Source organism: Macaca thibetana, chromosome 1, assembly GCF_024542745.1.
Source record: "Macaca thibetana thibetana isolate TM-01 chromosome 1, ASM2454274v1, whole genome shotgun sequence".
NCBI classification, from domain to species: Eukaryota; Metazoa; Chordata; class Mammalia; order Primates; family Cercopithecidae; genus Macaca; species Macaca thibetana.
Window position 1 is genome coordinate 167,252,171 of NC_065578.1, and position 15,235 is coordinate 167,267,405.

Consider the following 15,235-nt stretch of genomic DNA (forward strand, 5'->3'; position numbering starts at 1 on the left):
AATTCAGTATAGAAAATTACTTATTTCTTAGTTCAAGTGTTTCCAAAAAGTGCGCAGAAATCCACATAATTAATAATTGGCTCCTTAATGAATTACTTATTTAATGAAGAGACATATGTTAGTATTATTATTTCTCATTACTACCCTGACTCAAATGCATTCAAACAATCCTCTTTACAGTCAAAGTATACAGTAGGGTATGTAACAAATCAACCTACAGGGAATCTCTTCTCATTTAAAAATCAGCCTCATGGATTAATTGACATTCTTATCTATTGTTTTTGTAAAGACTTCTTCTTATTTACCACTGATAACAATCTAAAAATTATCCATGTTTTGGAAATGTTTCTTAGTCATTTAATGCATGCCTCTGTGTTTTCTTAAACAAAATATGCTATACCAAAATGCTACCTTTTTGATAATTTAGGCTATCATTCTGACTTGCGTTGTATTGAAAAACTTCATTTGCTTGCTTTCATCCTTGCAACTGTTGTCTCCAATTTTATGAAATACCCTATTTAAATTTATTTTATGTATTTCTGCCATATGAAAAATCAGTTACTCATGATGTATAAATGAAAAGTAAACAATTTCTGAATAATTATCATAGGGAGTCCTCCACAGAGTCAAGATTTCAGGTTTGGATACAGAATTTTAAGTAAGTTTAGAGTCCTTATTTCCTGGGTCTATTGTGTTCGCTGCATTTTAAAATGGCAATAAAAGTTAGTGTAGTTTCTGCAAAAAGAGAAAACAGTATAAAATATTTGAGCTTCTGATTTGTGGGACAAGAGTAATGCTACATTACTTTGATGGCATCCTGCAGAGCAGGTTCTCCAATGACCAATCCCAAGGGAAGACTCCCACCACATGGAGGATAGCAAAGATCCATCACCTATGCCAACCACCAGGAACAGGAGCCTGAGCATTTCTTCCCATTGCATCTTTGGCTACAGTTCTACCAATTGCCTGAGCCTGGAAACAGAACACACACACACACACACACACACACACACACACACACACACCAGGTTATATGAAGCAGGTTTGTTACTTACAGATGGCAGCAAGAGGCAAAATAAGTCCTGGATTTATTGAATCACTCTTCCAAGGTTATAGAAAGCTGTGTAGGGCAAATGAGGTCTAGACTGCACATGTTTTGCTTGCATTACAGGTGAGGGACCTTGAAAGTCAACCCATACCACTGAGGTTTATAACCATCAGTGGAAACATGACTCACTGGGAAAAGTTTCCAAAGACATCCTGATCCCAGGGGAAGAAGCAGCAAAACCCAGGCTGTTCAGGGCAGTTCCTCCCTAACTCAAGATACTACTTTTCTAGAAGGGACAGGAATAAGACCCAGGCAGTTTTTCCCTGTATCAATTATTGCATTCTCAGCACATCCTATAATTATTCTTGAGGACTACAAGTGAGAAAGGGGAGCAGAAGTGAGTTGGTTCAAGACCACCTGGAGAACTGCCATACTCTATTCCCCTGACCTACATATCCTCCTTGGCAAAGCTAGTTCATTTCCTATGTCCACTGGCCTTCTGAGATATGAAGGTGAAGTTTTGTCTCATCAGATTGACACAGCAGCTTGATGAATATCATCTCGGTGCCACATCATTGAGTCATAGCCAGAATCCAATTTACCAGCTCCACGAGGACTACTATGACAAGTAAGATGATCATGCTTGACTGCAGCAGTGACCTAGCCCAAGACACAGCAACCCAGCTAGGGAGTTGATAAGAGGTCAATGTTTCAGGTGGTCCCACACTATGTAGTCATTAGACCTGCCTTTCTGCATCTTTTCTGCCTGTGTCTCTACAATGCCTGAGGTAATTATCCAGGTATAACCGGAGGTGTTGGCAATGGCACACACTCCCCACAATTGGGTTAAAAGGAAGTCTAGAACAATTTTGTTTTCGAAAATAATTTTCCAAGTGAGTTGAGAGATGTCTGCTGAGCTATGAAAGCAATGGCCATAGAGAATGCCATACCTGTCATGGTCAGAGACAGGTTTCTCTTCATTTCTTTCTTGATCACTGGCTCCTAAATACAGTGTTAAAGCTCTTTTAAAGGACATAAATCCAGAGTCAGTTACTTATTTTGGCAGATTTCTGGGGTGCCTGGTATCCCCACTAGGCTGTTAGCCCAGTGGTGGATCTCATTGTTAGGGTCACTATCCAAGGGCACTGGCACCTCTACGATGCCCAACATGCGGGATCCCACAATCTTTCAGCAATACGGGCATGACATTGCCATTCCATATTCGGGTCACCCTGGACTTCCCACAAAGAAAGAGGTTCATAACACACCTTTCTTCATTTACTTATTCAGCACCCCACTCATAGGTATGTAGGCATAAGTGTTCACCAGCCAGGCTTTATTAACTGCATAATGGGATTAACTCAATTTCCCTCCTAGAATGTTGTTCAGGGGGCTAACATTAGTTCAGCTCTTGTTTCTGTTGTCAATGGTGGGACACTTCTTGTTCACGTAAATCAGAGGAGTATGGTGCAGCAAGTAGCCCACTATGACTTTGTTACCAGTGGTTGTGACATTTGCCATCTTAAATCAGTCAAGCTCAAACAGGCTTTTCTGGTTCCATTCCATGTGGCTGTTCCAGATCTTCACTCAGAAAGCTATAGCTTGGGTCCTATTAGTAAACTGTGGCCTTGAGAATGCCGGCATACTTGACCGCTGGCAAGACTAGAGGTTCACTTTTTAGTCAGTGACAGATTGAGGTTTCTTGTGGCCACAGCTTGGGGACTTCTAAGAATAGTGTTATGCCTTTAGGCCTCTGCTGCCTCATTTGTGTAGAAAGAACAGGCAGAAAAGGGAGTACCACCTGTCAATCATTCTTCCCTCCCCCTGGTCTCAGGCGTCCCTATCTCAGATGGGGGCTGGAATAAATGGTGATCAGGTTTGTCTGTCCCTGTCCTTCTACCACCACTTCTCCCAAGGCTACCCTGACCCACACTCTTCTTACAGCATGAACAGAGGGTACCGTGGGTGGATCCACTACTTTTAGATCACCTAGGACATAACCTGTGGGAACTGGGGGACCCACTATGGTCACCTGTCATCACATTAGGTCAGAGACTGAGCCCATGGGGCCAGTGGGCACATCCATTCACTAAATAACAGTGCCCTGTGGGGTCAGCACTTCAAGGTTACTGTCTTCCAATGTGTCTGTCTGCCAGGTGGCTACACCTGTCACTATATTGGGAGGAATGCAAACAGCTGTAGTGGGAAAGAAGTTTTGTAAGAGTTTCTCTTAGGACTGTCAGCATAGCCTACATCTCATACCCACATGGGCTCCATATGTACTTCTGATCATCATTCATTAATCCCTTTTGCACCTCATGTCTAGCACCCATGCCCACAGCTTCAGTGCTTCTATCCTTTCATCTGCAGACTGCTCTATCAAACAACCCAGGGCTGTGCTCCCTTTGCACTGAACTGAGGTATTTAAAATCCAGAGGGTCCTTAACAGCTGCATAGTCCATCCTTGAAAAGTTCTTTCTGTGTATTCCTATTTAAGACTTTTTTCAGTGGTCTATTGAAAAGGGTCTGACAGATACCATATACTCTGCATATACTCAAACATACAATTGCATGGCCTCAGTGAAAAATGCAGGGCCTCTATCTCTTTGAATGTCATCAGGCTATCTGAAGACACGGCACAGCCTCTTTTCTAGGGTGGTCATGGTGTTTGCTGAGCAAGGGCACCATACTGGAAAGGTGGAAAGGTCAGTTCATATCTAATGCATGTGTCCACAGTAGTAAGGGCATATTTACATCCTTGGGAGCTTGGGGAAGGTTACATATAGATTCCAAGTGCCACACTTGTGTAGGGCTGTCCTCAAGGAACGTACCCCGATTGTCAGTTTTGTGCACAGGCCTAAAGTTGAAAAGAATCACCGTTCTTTATGGCAGTGGTGGCTTCCAAAGGTGGAAAAGTGATTCTTTATTTCCAGGCCCAATGAATAATAGTGGCAGTGTTGTCCTGGTCTGTTTGCTGATGGACCCAAAATGTAACTGGGACAATATGTGCAATTTCTGCTACTTCACTGATGTCTACTGTCTCTGATTTTTCAGTGCAATTGTTATTTTTTATTATTATTATTTTTTAGAGATAGAGTTTTGCTCTGTCACCCAGGCTGGAGTGCAGTGGTGTGATCTTGGCTCACTGCAACCTCTGCATCCTGGATTCAAGCGATTCTTGTGCCTCAGCCTCCCGAGTAGTTGGTATTACAGGCATGTACCCCAAGCCTGGCTAATTTTTGTATTTTTAGTAGAGATGTATTTTCGCCATGTTGGCCAGTCTGGTCTCAAATTCCTGACTTCAAGTGATTTGCCTGCCTCAGCCTCCCGAAGTGTTGGGATTACTGGTGTAAGCACCCACACCCAGCCCCTCAGTGCAGTTTTGATTTATTGCTAATTCCATGGATGTTTGTTGATGTATGGACCTTTCTTGTGTCCGTCAAAATGGGTGACAAACAGGTTGGAGTATATTGTCAGTTTCTGCCAAATTATAGCATCCTAAACAGGGGCGTCTCTGATTGTCCAATTAACCTGGCCAAGATCATAACCATATGGCCACGCCATTAGCTACTTCCTAAGAGTCAGTAAAGATGTAGCACGATTCAATGTCAAGGGTGTGGGACACCACTAGCCAAACTGCATTTAACTCACAGCATTAGGAACTGCAACCATCTACATTCTGTGATGATGCCTCCCGTTTTCATGTTGACACTGGCTAAAATCCACTTCCCTCCTCATGGCTTCAGCTTTGTAAAGCCATTTGTAATCCAGTAGAAGGTATCAAAGCCTGCATCCTGTAATTGTGATTTTTATTTGCCATTGCAGTTGAATGGGTTAGACACCATTCCACCTGCAGGATATCTGGTCACCTTCTCATGCAACTTGCCTAATCTGGGCCCAGTCTTGGATGTACCATTTCTGTTTGATGATGCAGCTTTGCTAGGCTGATGTTCTCTAATGTCTAGGCTGCAAAATGGGAAATCCTGGTCAGTGTACAACCACAGCATGTTGGGTCAGCCTTTCAGTTTCCACCAGGGCCCAATAACAGTCTAAAATCTGTTTTCCAAATAGAATGTAGTATGTGGTTATTTTGGGGACCTATGAGTTTGGAAACCCAGGGCTTATTGAACCCTACTGTTCTTTTTATTTTTGCCAAAGGCTTAAGTCAGCTTTATCTCCCAACACTTAGACTTGTAATTCAAATGGGTAGGCAGGTTCTAATGGGTTAGGCACAAGGCCTGAGTAATAGATTGCTATAAAGCCTGGAATGCCTTATCCTCCCTGGGCCCTTAATGGAAAATAGTTGCTTTTCTGGTTATCTGGTGGGGAGGGACCATCAGAATGCCCAGGTGGGTTATGTGTCATCACCAATATCTAAAAAGTCCAATCGGATATTGGTCCTTCTTTTTCATATTTGGTCAGGTTAATGCTAACAATTTTTGACAGAGAGTCTCTGGCATCTAGTTTGGATTCTAGCCCAGGTGGACTTTACAAAGGTCACCTGTTGGGCTGGTCCCTGGATTTTGTTGGGGTCAATTTCCTAGCCTGTTTGTTGCATATCTGTGACTATTAAATCCAACGTCTCTTGTGTGGTCTGCTCATTGAGGGCCACAGTGAGTATGTAATCTATGTAATGGATACATAGGACTCCTTTGGGCAAGGGCACAGTAGTCAAGTCCAATCTCCTTCATAGATGGCATATCAGGTGAGTTCAAATACTCCTGTCACAGCACTGTAAATGTATATTATAATATACCCTGCCATGCAAATGCAATTGTACATGCATTTCCATTTACGTGGTAAGGTATAAATGCAAATGTATCTTGACATGTAAATGCAAATTTATATTTATCTTTCAAAAGGATTGGGAATGCATGAAGAATGACTTCATACTATATGCTGACGGTCTTCATGTTGTATTTGGTCACTGTGATGATATCTAAAATTGCTGGTGCTAGTAGGTCTGTCACAGTGTTTAGCCCTGAAGAGTCAACTTTCAAGTGACAGGTCCCACTGTCTTTCTTAAGAGGTTAAATCTAACTGTTAAAACTGAGAAGTTTGCCTGCTATTTGCACGTAGTGAAGAGTATGATGTCCTTTTCCTCCACAGGAATGTGATGTTGGCTTTATCGTATTATGAGGTTTGGGGAGACATGGAGCGATAGACTTATCCTAGTGGGATGGCTAAAATGTTTACTTTATTTGGGATGTAGCTCAGTAGGCATTGTGGGATAAAACATTGCATTTGACGATCAATTTTCTAATACATTCAGCTGGAATCACAACCAGTGACTCAATTAATGGCTCAAATGGACCTACTCATAAGCAAGCAAGCACCTTTCCACTTAGCATCTCCTTAGCTCCCTGAAAATCTCCCAAAGCCATCCAGTGTCAATGCTCTTCTGCAGGACCAGGAACCACAGTGACATGGGCCCCAGTGTCTAGCAGAGTCATGTAAGTTAAAGTCCCCCACACCATATTTACTCTAACAGGTTCACGAGGCTTCCAGACTCTAGAGGACAGGTGGAGATCTTGGTCATACTTCTATACCTGTTTCAGTTTAGAGAAGTTTGAGTTGAAGATCGTAATATCTCTGCCTGGGAAGATGACTCCCCTGGAGAGGCTGAGGTAGACATCAGTTCCTCCACTGTCTATAAAATAATCAAAACTGTTTTTAGACAATTGAGTATCATCTAATTCCCCACTCTTGGGCCCATACAACCATGAGCCCATCGCCATCCTGCATAAGGCAGTGGTAGCCTCATCCTCCCTATGCCAGGAGTGTATGGGAAGCTTAGGCGTATCATACTGGGTGGGGTATGAGGTTAGAATGCTAAATGCCAGACAAAAAAAAAAAAAGAAAAGAAAGATTCTGGTTTGTCACCTTGGCAATTTGGAGCTGTGGCTAGTTGGATGAGCCTGGGCATGTGCTCCAACACTAGGTTGTGAGTCAATCTACCCAAGCTTTGTCATTCCTTCCCTGAGAGCAAAGCACTCTCTATCCCCTGTTCAACAACTACCTCAAATAGCCAAGACAACATGTTCTCTCCTGGTTTCTGCCACCACCAGTCCCTTGAGATCAAAATTTCTCTTTCTGTGAAGGAACAAACTGGATGGTTTTGTTTTAAGCAACTCCATCATTCATGAGCTCCTGCACATGTTGGTTCCTTCTCAAGTGCCTCAAAGACCATCTAAGTACCTCTGTCCCATAATCCTTTGAATACCTTAGGGTCTCACTGATCACTCACTTCCATAGCTATCCTCCAAGGTTGAGTGATTGCATAAGTGCCCCAAAACTAGGAGATCACGGACCTCATCCCTCTGTTTCCACATTCCTGTCTCTCTGTCTCAATACACACAGCCAGCTCACTCATATCAGTAGGAAGGGAGTGGGGTGTGACCTATATTCCACTTATCATCTTTCCTTCCCTGTAAATCATCCAGGTGCAAGTCCAGCGTCTGACTCCCAAGCTAATATCTCTGCCTTGGGCTGGGTAGTAAGGGATATTTACCCACTTTACCAAACCATGGTCCTGGGAGACTGAACATATTCACTGTGCCATGCATGCTAGTGTATTTTGGCAATGGCATTCTTACTATATATTGCCAGCAGAAGAATAGATGGGCTAGTCAAATCCCGTTTAATAAACTTTTTATCTTTGTCATTCTTTATTTTTTGTATGTATAAGTTTTTTCAACTGGCTAAAGAGTATGAAAAAAGGTGACCATCTTTAAGCATGTTACCTTAACTGCATTCCTCCTTTGAATTGGAATCTGAAAATTGTGTGTTAAACTATGACTGAACTTTACAAAGTAGAGAATTCTTGGGTTCTGTGAATTGACATGTTAAAAGCAAGCTCTCAGTGGTGGTTGCCAAGGCTTTAATCAGAGAAAAGTGACTCAGTTTGAAGTAGTTTGAGTTCAAATAAAAGATGTGCTAAGATTTCAGATATGGTACTTTATTTTGAAACTGTGCAGCAGATTTAATCCGAAAATACGTTTAAACACTTGTTAGCATTACCTATTGAGTTATATCAGGAGGGTTTTACATTTTGTGTTAAATATTGCGTGCTATGAGGTTGGATTTTGTGTCAGATAGGATAAAATATACAGTTTACAGTTTCTAAAATATTTAGATTTGTTCTATATCTGAAAATTTATAAGAATAAATTAACAGCAATATTAACATCTATTGTATTTTTACAGGCACTGATATAACAGTTTTCCTGTTTGTACAAATTAAAATTTACTGTATTTATTCATGCATAAAATTTGTTTGAATCTTCTTCTGCTCATGTGATTTTCTGCTTTTCAAGAGATTTTCTGCTTCTCTCTGAAGAGGAAGAAGCTGTCACATTTTACAAGCAGCTGTTTATTCTTCAGAAACTGAACACACATTGCAAAACATTGCTTTAAATTTAATTACTGCTTATGCCAGTTTGTTTTTCTTCAGTTTGTAGCAGAATGAAATGAACTGCCTCATATTCATTCACTGATTTTATATACATCAGAAAAGTTATTTTATTTTATATTAGGTTTTGAATGTTTATTTACGTATATTTATCAAAAATAAGACAAAATACAAATTGAGGTATTTAGACTTATAAGTTATTTAACTAACCATTGTCCTTTGGAGCTGAGTTTTCATCCAGAATACTATCATAACAAACTACTGTATAAAATATATAATCATTTACAAATGTGTTGGTAATAATAGGGTACATACCATTAAGGATAATTTTATAATTTCCTATATTAGAAATATTATTTTATCATATTTTCAGGAATATATTAGTGCAGAAGTTATAAGTTATGTTTTTAAAAGATTTGATGTATATTTTTCAAAACCTTTAAAATCTTAAATTACTCGTATACTAATATTCGCTTATATTAAAAATATTCATTGGAGGATTGTGTGTGTGTGTTATCAGGTACTGAATACACTTTGTTGCACAAGTAAAAAATGTCCCTCTTTTCATGGAGTTTATTTCTTATAGTCCTTGAATTTAACTCATGGAATAACATTGGCATTTAAATGAAAGACATAAAATATAAAACATGTATAATTTATTTTAGAAAGAAAGATACTTTGTTACTTTCAAAATGAGATATATACACTATTTTGTGGATGACATGAAAAAAATATCTTCCTCTAGACGCCTGGTTAGAAGATGTATTATCAGCCAACTCCAAATCTTGACTGCCTTTTTATCTGGCCTGTATGTCATTACTTTGGTTAATATCTACCACGATTTCAATAGCAACAAAAACTAGAGGACAGCAGACCTGAGGAAATGTGGAATCTAAGATATTCTTTTTTGTTTTCTAAGTTGCTTCCGTTTTCCTAACTGATTTGGAAAAGTAATAGGCATACCACACCACATTCATACCTGTGGATTCCTTTAACCATTACTTTTGTTTTACTTTATATTCTTGAAGTAAAAGCACAATGTTACCTTAATCTTTATCAATATGGTTTAGTATTGCTAATGATCCACCAATAGCAAAATAATAGAAAAATACTAAGCTTTAAAATAAGTTTAACTGTTAAAAAGATATTATCATTAATCAACAATAGTCTTGTACTAAATGAAAATATCAATTAGAATTACCATAAAATGTTTATATCATTTTCTAATAAATATGAAGATAAGCACTAGCAGATAAAGTTTATTTTTAAACTATTTTATTTTTTATTCTTGTTTTATTACTTCTGTAAAATAAAATTTTGATGGTTTTGAGCACAGAATGCCCAGTTTCATTATTATATTTATAAGATATATAGTTTTTATAAGGTCTTTGGGATTCTCAGTGTATGTGAAACCTACCAAACATGGCAAAGATGATGTTGAGGACTGTTAGATAAAGGGGTTACTTAAAGGATTATTATTTTCTTTGGGGAGTCCCTAGTTTAGTGGAGCAGGGCAGGGGTCCCTAATGCTCCTGGCTACAGACTGGTACCTATCCATGGCCTGTTAGGAAGTGGATTGCATAGCAGGATGTGAGCGGTGGGTCAGCAAGCATTACTGCCTGAGCTCCACTTTCTGTCAAATGAGTGGTGGCTTTAGGGTCTAATAGGAGTGCAAACCCCATCGTGAACTACATATGTAAGGGATCTAGGTTGTGTGTGCCTTATGAGAATCTATTAATAACTAATGCCTGATGATCTGAGGTGAAACAGTTTCATCCTTAAGCCATCCCCCACCCCTTCCCAGTCCATGGATAAATTGTATTCCACAAAACTGGTTCCTGGTGCCAAAAAAGCTGGGGACCTCTGGAGTAGAGGATAATTTAAAGTTCAATGATACAATTTTAATAGTAAAAATGTGTAATTCTTTTAGAAATATGTCCTGTTTTATCCCTGAGGAATGACTACAATAGAAAATCACGCCTGATAATTTTGATAATATAGATGATTAAAAAAAATTTTTCTCTGGGATGAAATTCATAAAAACAATTCTTAGTCCAAATTTTCTTTGGCTAGTGATGAAAATGTCGTGTTATCCTATTCCTTGTGGATATATAAAGAATGACAGAAAAAAAGGTGGTTTCGGAAGTTTAGTGTTGGCTTTACATATCTTGGTTAATTCTATCCTGCAAATACATTTTAAAGCATGAGTTTCCTTAGCCTTCTTTTGGTGAGATCTCTTTTTTTTTTTTTTTTTTGTATTATTTAAAAGATCCAGGCAGAATTAGAAACCCCTATCTTAGGCAAAGAGGTGGAAAAAAAATGAGCTGGTTGATGGACAACACAACTGGTTGCTATTTCCCACCCGTGAAATCATCTGCCTCCCTTCACACTTAAGATGACTGACAGTGTCAGTGTCCAATTATAGCATTACTTTTTTTCATTTGGGAGAGTAAGAGAAATGTTCTTGTATCTTCTGGCATTTCAAAATATTAGGCATGCTAAAAATTGTAATGCATATATCAAAATGTAAAGATTGAGAGTAGTTCTTGCTTTTCCTCTCTTTACTGTGACATATGATTTTTTCCAGGGGATTTTCATGCCTCCGATTTTGCCATATCATGATCTCCCAATAATTGCTCATTAAATTCAAATATTTTCACATGAGAAATATTTTATCATGTAACAAATGGTCACAGACTCCCTCAGGATTTCCAAGGCAGGTAAGTCCTAAGAACTTTCAACTCACAATACATCGAAGACTGTTTTCATATATCATGTCTGATAAGCCTAATAATTCTCCTACCAAGTAGACTAACCTACATATTGAGGAAAATCTTTTTTCTTCAATCAAAGGAATTCTCTGTAGATATTTAGAGAAGCAACCAGTTTCTTGAAATGACATCTCCTGTGTCAGACTTTGGTTTAGAAGAAGGCCTATTGAATTTATTGCTCCTTTTTCTACAACAAATTATCCTTATTAGTTCTAAAATTATTACTTTGTATGCTAAATTTAAGATGCTCTTATGCCTGTCTTACTTGTCTTCAGAGAGTGTCATTTCTTTAGATGTAGTTCCTAATGCAGTATCTTACTTTTAGTAGTTGGATTTGTTGGAACCTAAGACAAATATTGAATTTAAGTTCTAAAAATAGAACTTAAGATTATAGTTCTGCAGACTGAATTTCAGATTTTTACTTCGAATATGTACAAAATGTATGGGAAAAAATAAATTTGTGTCACACGAAGTATATAATTATTGAGTCAAACTCTTGTTTGTCAGTATTTTTATATTTTACTAAAATTATTTTTGAGTACCTTGCGTATCTTGTCCTTGCATACTTACAACTATGAAGACTAGTGGAGCCAGAAAATATGTGAAAACGTTTAACAGAAATGCTCCTTTTTGAATTTTATATACTCTCCATCCCTTGATTTACAAAGCTAGTAGCAACTGTTGCCTCAGGGGAAGTAATATAGCATTGGACAAATAAGTTGGAGATCATTTATGAGTTTCAAATTAGACTTGTTACAGATTCACAGTAAAAAGCTCTGGAGCTACCATTTTTTTGCAGAAATCTGACTTTTTGAAAAATAAAAATATTTGTTGATCTCAAATCTGAGAGGTAGGATGACTTGGACTATAAAATACATAGCGGACCTAAGTGTTTTTTTCCTGCCACACAATTGATCCTTGATTGCAAATGGCAAGTGGAAGATTGGGTGCCACTTACTGGGACTCTACTATTATTGCTACTGAGTGCTCCAAAAGATCCCTGTCGGATCTTTGACTGATCTTGGGGTAAAAACCCGTCTTAGAGAATCATAAAACATCTTAGATTTGTTCAGGACTTTTAGAGCAACAGAGTCTGTGCTGAACTTGTGGTTGGGACTCTCCCCAGTGTCAGCCCTGGAAAGAGTCCCCGGCTCTGTGAAATGGCTTCAGTAGTGTGGAAATCACTCATGGTATATTTAGGAAGAGGGATCTAAGAGTCTCCTAGTTACCTGGTTTCCTCAGACTCACTGAACTTCCACATGATCTTCTCAGTTTCCCTTCTCTTCTAAGGATGAGGACCAGCAAGTAGGACTTGCCTTCTCTCCTTGTTATTGTATCGCTTTGCTTTTGTCTATGGGCAAATGTGTTTGCCTGATCACTTTTGTGTTCTTTGGGGCCTGAAAAGTGTTCTAGATAGCAAGTAATACGTAAGTACAAATTGTTTTGGAATCTCTTTGAGTGTTGTTAAACTTCTTTAATAAATCAGATGGGTTTTGTTTATAAAAGTAAAAATTTGGAGTTGAAATGCACAGATCTTTCCACATTGCCCATTTTGCTCTGTCATTAAAACATAGGTGCTCAGAAAGTTGTATCTTGAAATAAAGACTAGAATTTGGGGGAAAAAGGAGAAAATAATATCATATAAAGACTGGTTTTACTAAGCATTTAATATGTGACTATACCTACGTTTGAGAAAATATAGGATAGCGTTATATCTATCATATCACTTTTTATAGAATGTTTTACAAATATCTTGACCATCTTCACAATCACGTTAATATTGTATTTATTTTTCCTTTGAGAATGGATGAAATAGCTAATGCAATCATTATTGGCTACAGTCTTTTCAAGTTCTCTTTTCCAATGCAATGCAACTGACTTTTATAATTTTCATTATATTTATTTCCACAAAACCAGTTTTTTTAAAGTGTCGTGTGTGTGTGTGTGTGTGTGTGTGTGTGTGTGTATAAAGCTTCTAAAACCTTTATAAATAACAGTTACTAAAAAATAAAAAAAAATTTGCAAAATGAAAGTAAATTGAGTTTGGAGTAGAAGAGCTCATCTTAATGAAAAGAATGTAAGAATTAAATGTGGAAATTTGGAAGTCAGATCGTGTTAGATTCAGCTCAGCTTTGCCAGGTTTTAGCTGTGTGAACTTGGCCAAGTTAGGAAACTTCTTGAAGTTTCAATTCCTCTTCTTTGAAAGAAGAATGTAAGAGTAACAGTGAAGATCAATTGAGGTAATGCATAAAAAGTGCTAGCATAGGCCCTGGCTTAACACAAATACTTAATAAATGGTAAGCAAAACGTTCATGAGGGCAAGAACTCAGTTCTCATAATTGTTATTTCCCCAATGACTAGAACTGTGTTTCCCATATATTTAGCACTCAACTATTTATCAGAGAAATAAATTTCAATATCATTATTATTATAACGTTCAAAGTAGACTAGAAACTTGCATAAATAAATATACACATAATTGAATAAAACAATTATGTTAGTTATGAAACTAAATATAAAGCAGAGAATCAGCAAAAAGAAGACTAATGAAACAGATTTCTAATGAAGGAAAACATTTTCATGCTGAGGAGAAATTTATTGTATCAAGGATTACAATTATTAAAATAATATCATTAAAAAGTTGGTATTGTGGAATTATGTTGACAAGTAACATAAATTTTCTCTTTTTAAATTAAATTAAATTAAATGTATTTATTTATTTTGAGACAGAGTCTCGCTCTGTTACCCAGACTGGAATGTAGTGGCGTGATCTCGGCTCAATCCCACCGGATTCAAGCAATTCTCCTACCTCAGCCACGCTGAGTATCTGGGCTTACAGGCATGTGCCACCACGCTCAGTTATTTTTTGTATTTTTAGTAAAGATGAGGTTTTGCCACGTTGGCCAGGCTGGCCTCAAACTCCTGACCTCAAGTGTCCGCCCACCTTGGCCTCCCAAAGTGCTGGGATTACAGACGTGAGCCATAGCACCTGGCCATAACATTTCTAATAAATTAATTTTTACTTTTGTATAAGGAAAAAGTGATAATCTTTCTGTCCATTATAAAAATTTAGTTTATTATAGCTACAGTATTATTACAAATAAATATGAACAACAGCTCTGGCGAGCAGTCCACAAAACTGTTATTACATTTTCAATTTAATTTTTTATAAATGCTGATAAGACGAAAATATTTAAAAAGAGATACATTCAAAAAGAAGTACTTTAAATACTTTATAAAAGTAAGAGTACACATAGCATGCGTTCACATAGATAATGCTTTGTAAATATGGCCACAGATGTAACAGCTTCTAGAAGAGATTCTTCACAAATATTACTAATGAAAAATGCATTTAAAATAATATAAAAAAATTTCTTTCACACTTATAACTAAATATGTCTACTGTACTAGACAGGCTATGAGACTTTAAATAACTCACATTTGGTCTTTGGATTTGACATTTGACTGTGATTCCTTTCCACAGCGACTGAATCAGGAGTTAGCATCTTAGACAAAGGCAATCTTAGACTAGACTTATGAGTAATAATAAATGGCAAAAATCATACAAGCAAGCACACACTTACCCAGTGGGAATAATTGCTCTTTGATAGTGACAATACAGTTCAGTCATGTCCTTTCTGGTTGAGAGTTTTAAATATAATACCTAGACAGAAAGCCACAGAAGTATGTCTACAGAATCAGTACTGGGAATAGGAGGAGGAAGACAGAGTGGGAATAACAGCAGGTACAGCAGGGTTGTTAAGACGGAGGTAACACCAGAAGAGGGACATCAGTTTGATACCTGAATTGAGGTATTAGCAAGGCTTTCATGTGTGATTTCTGGGAAAACAAAACAAAACAAAACAAAAAAAAAACAACTTTGCTTCCTTATTTTCCAGTACACACTCTCTAAAATAAATTCTCATCATGAAATATAACTTGAGGTTGCTTCTATTGCTTATAAATTGAACTAATCTATGTTATTTTTGTCTTCAGAAATGTTTTA

The 15,235-nt window shown here is 37.7% G+C and overlaps 1 long non-coding RNA gene across 1 annotated transcript in view; it reads right to left on the minus strand.

The window, feature by feature from the left end:
• The window catches only part of LOC126949858 (uncharacterized), a 76,861-nt gene extending 61,967 nt beyond the window's left edge, over positions 1 to 14,894 (minus strand). The window contains exon 1 of the long non-coding RNA XR_007723981.1: positions 14,814 to 14,894. This is a non-coding gene — a long non-coding RNA (uncharacterized LOC126949858). The remainder of the gene's footprint in view (positions 1 to 14,813) is intronic.
• Between the last annotated feature and the right edge of the window lie 341 nt (positions 14,895 to 15,235).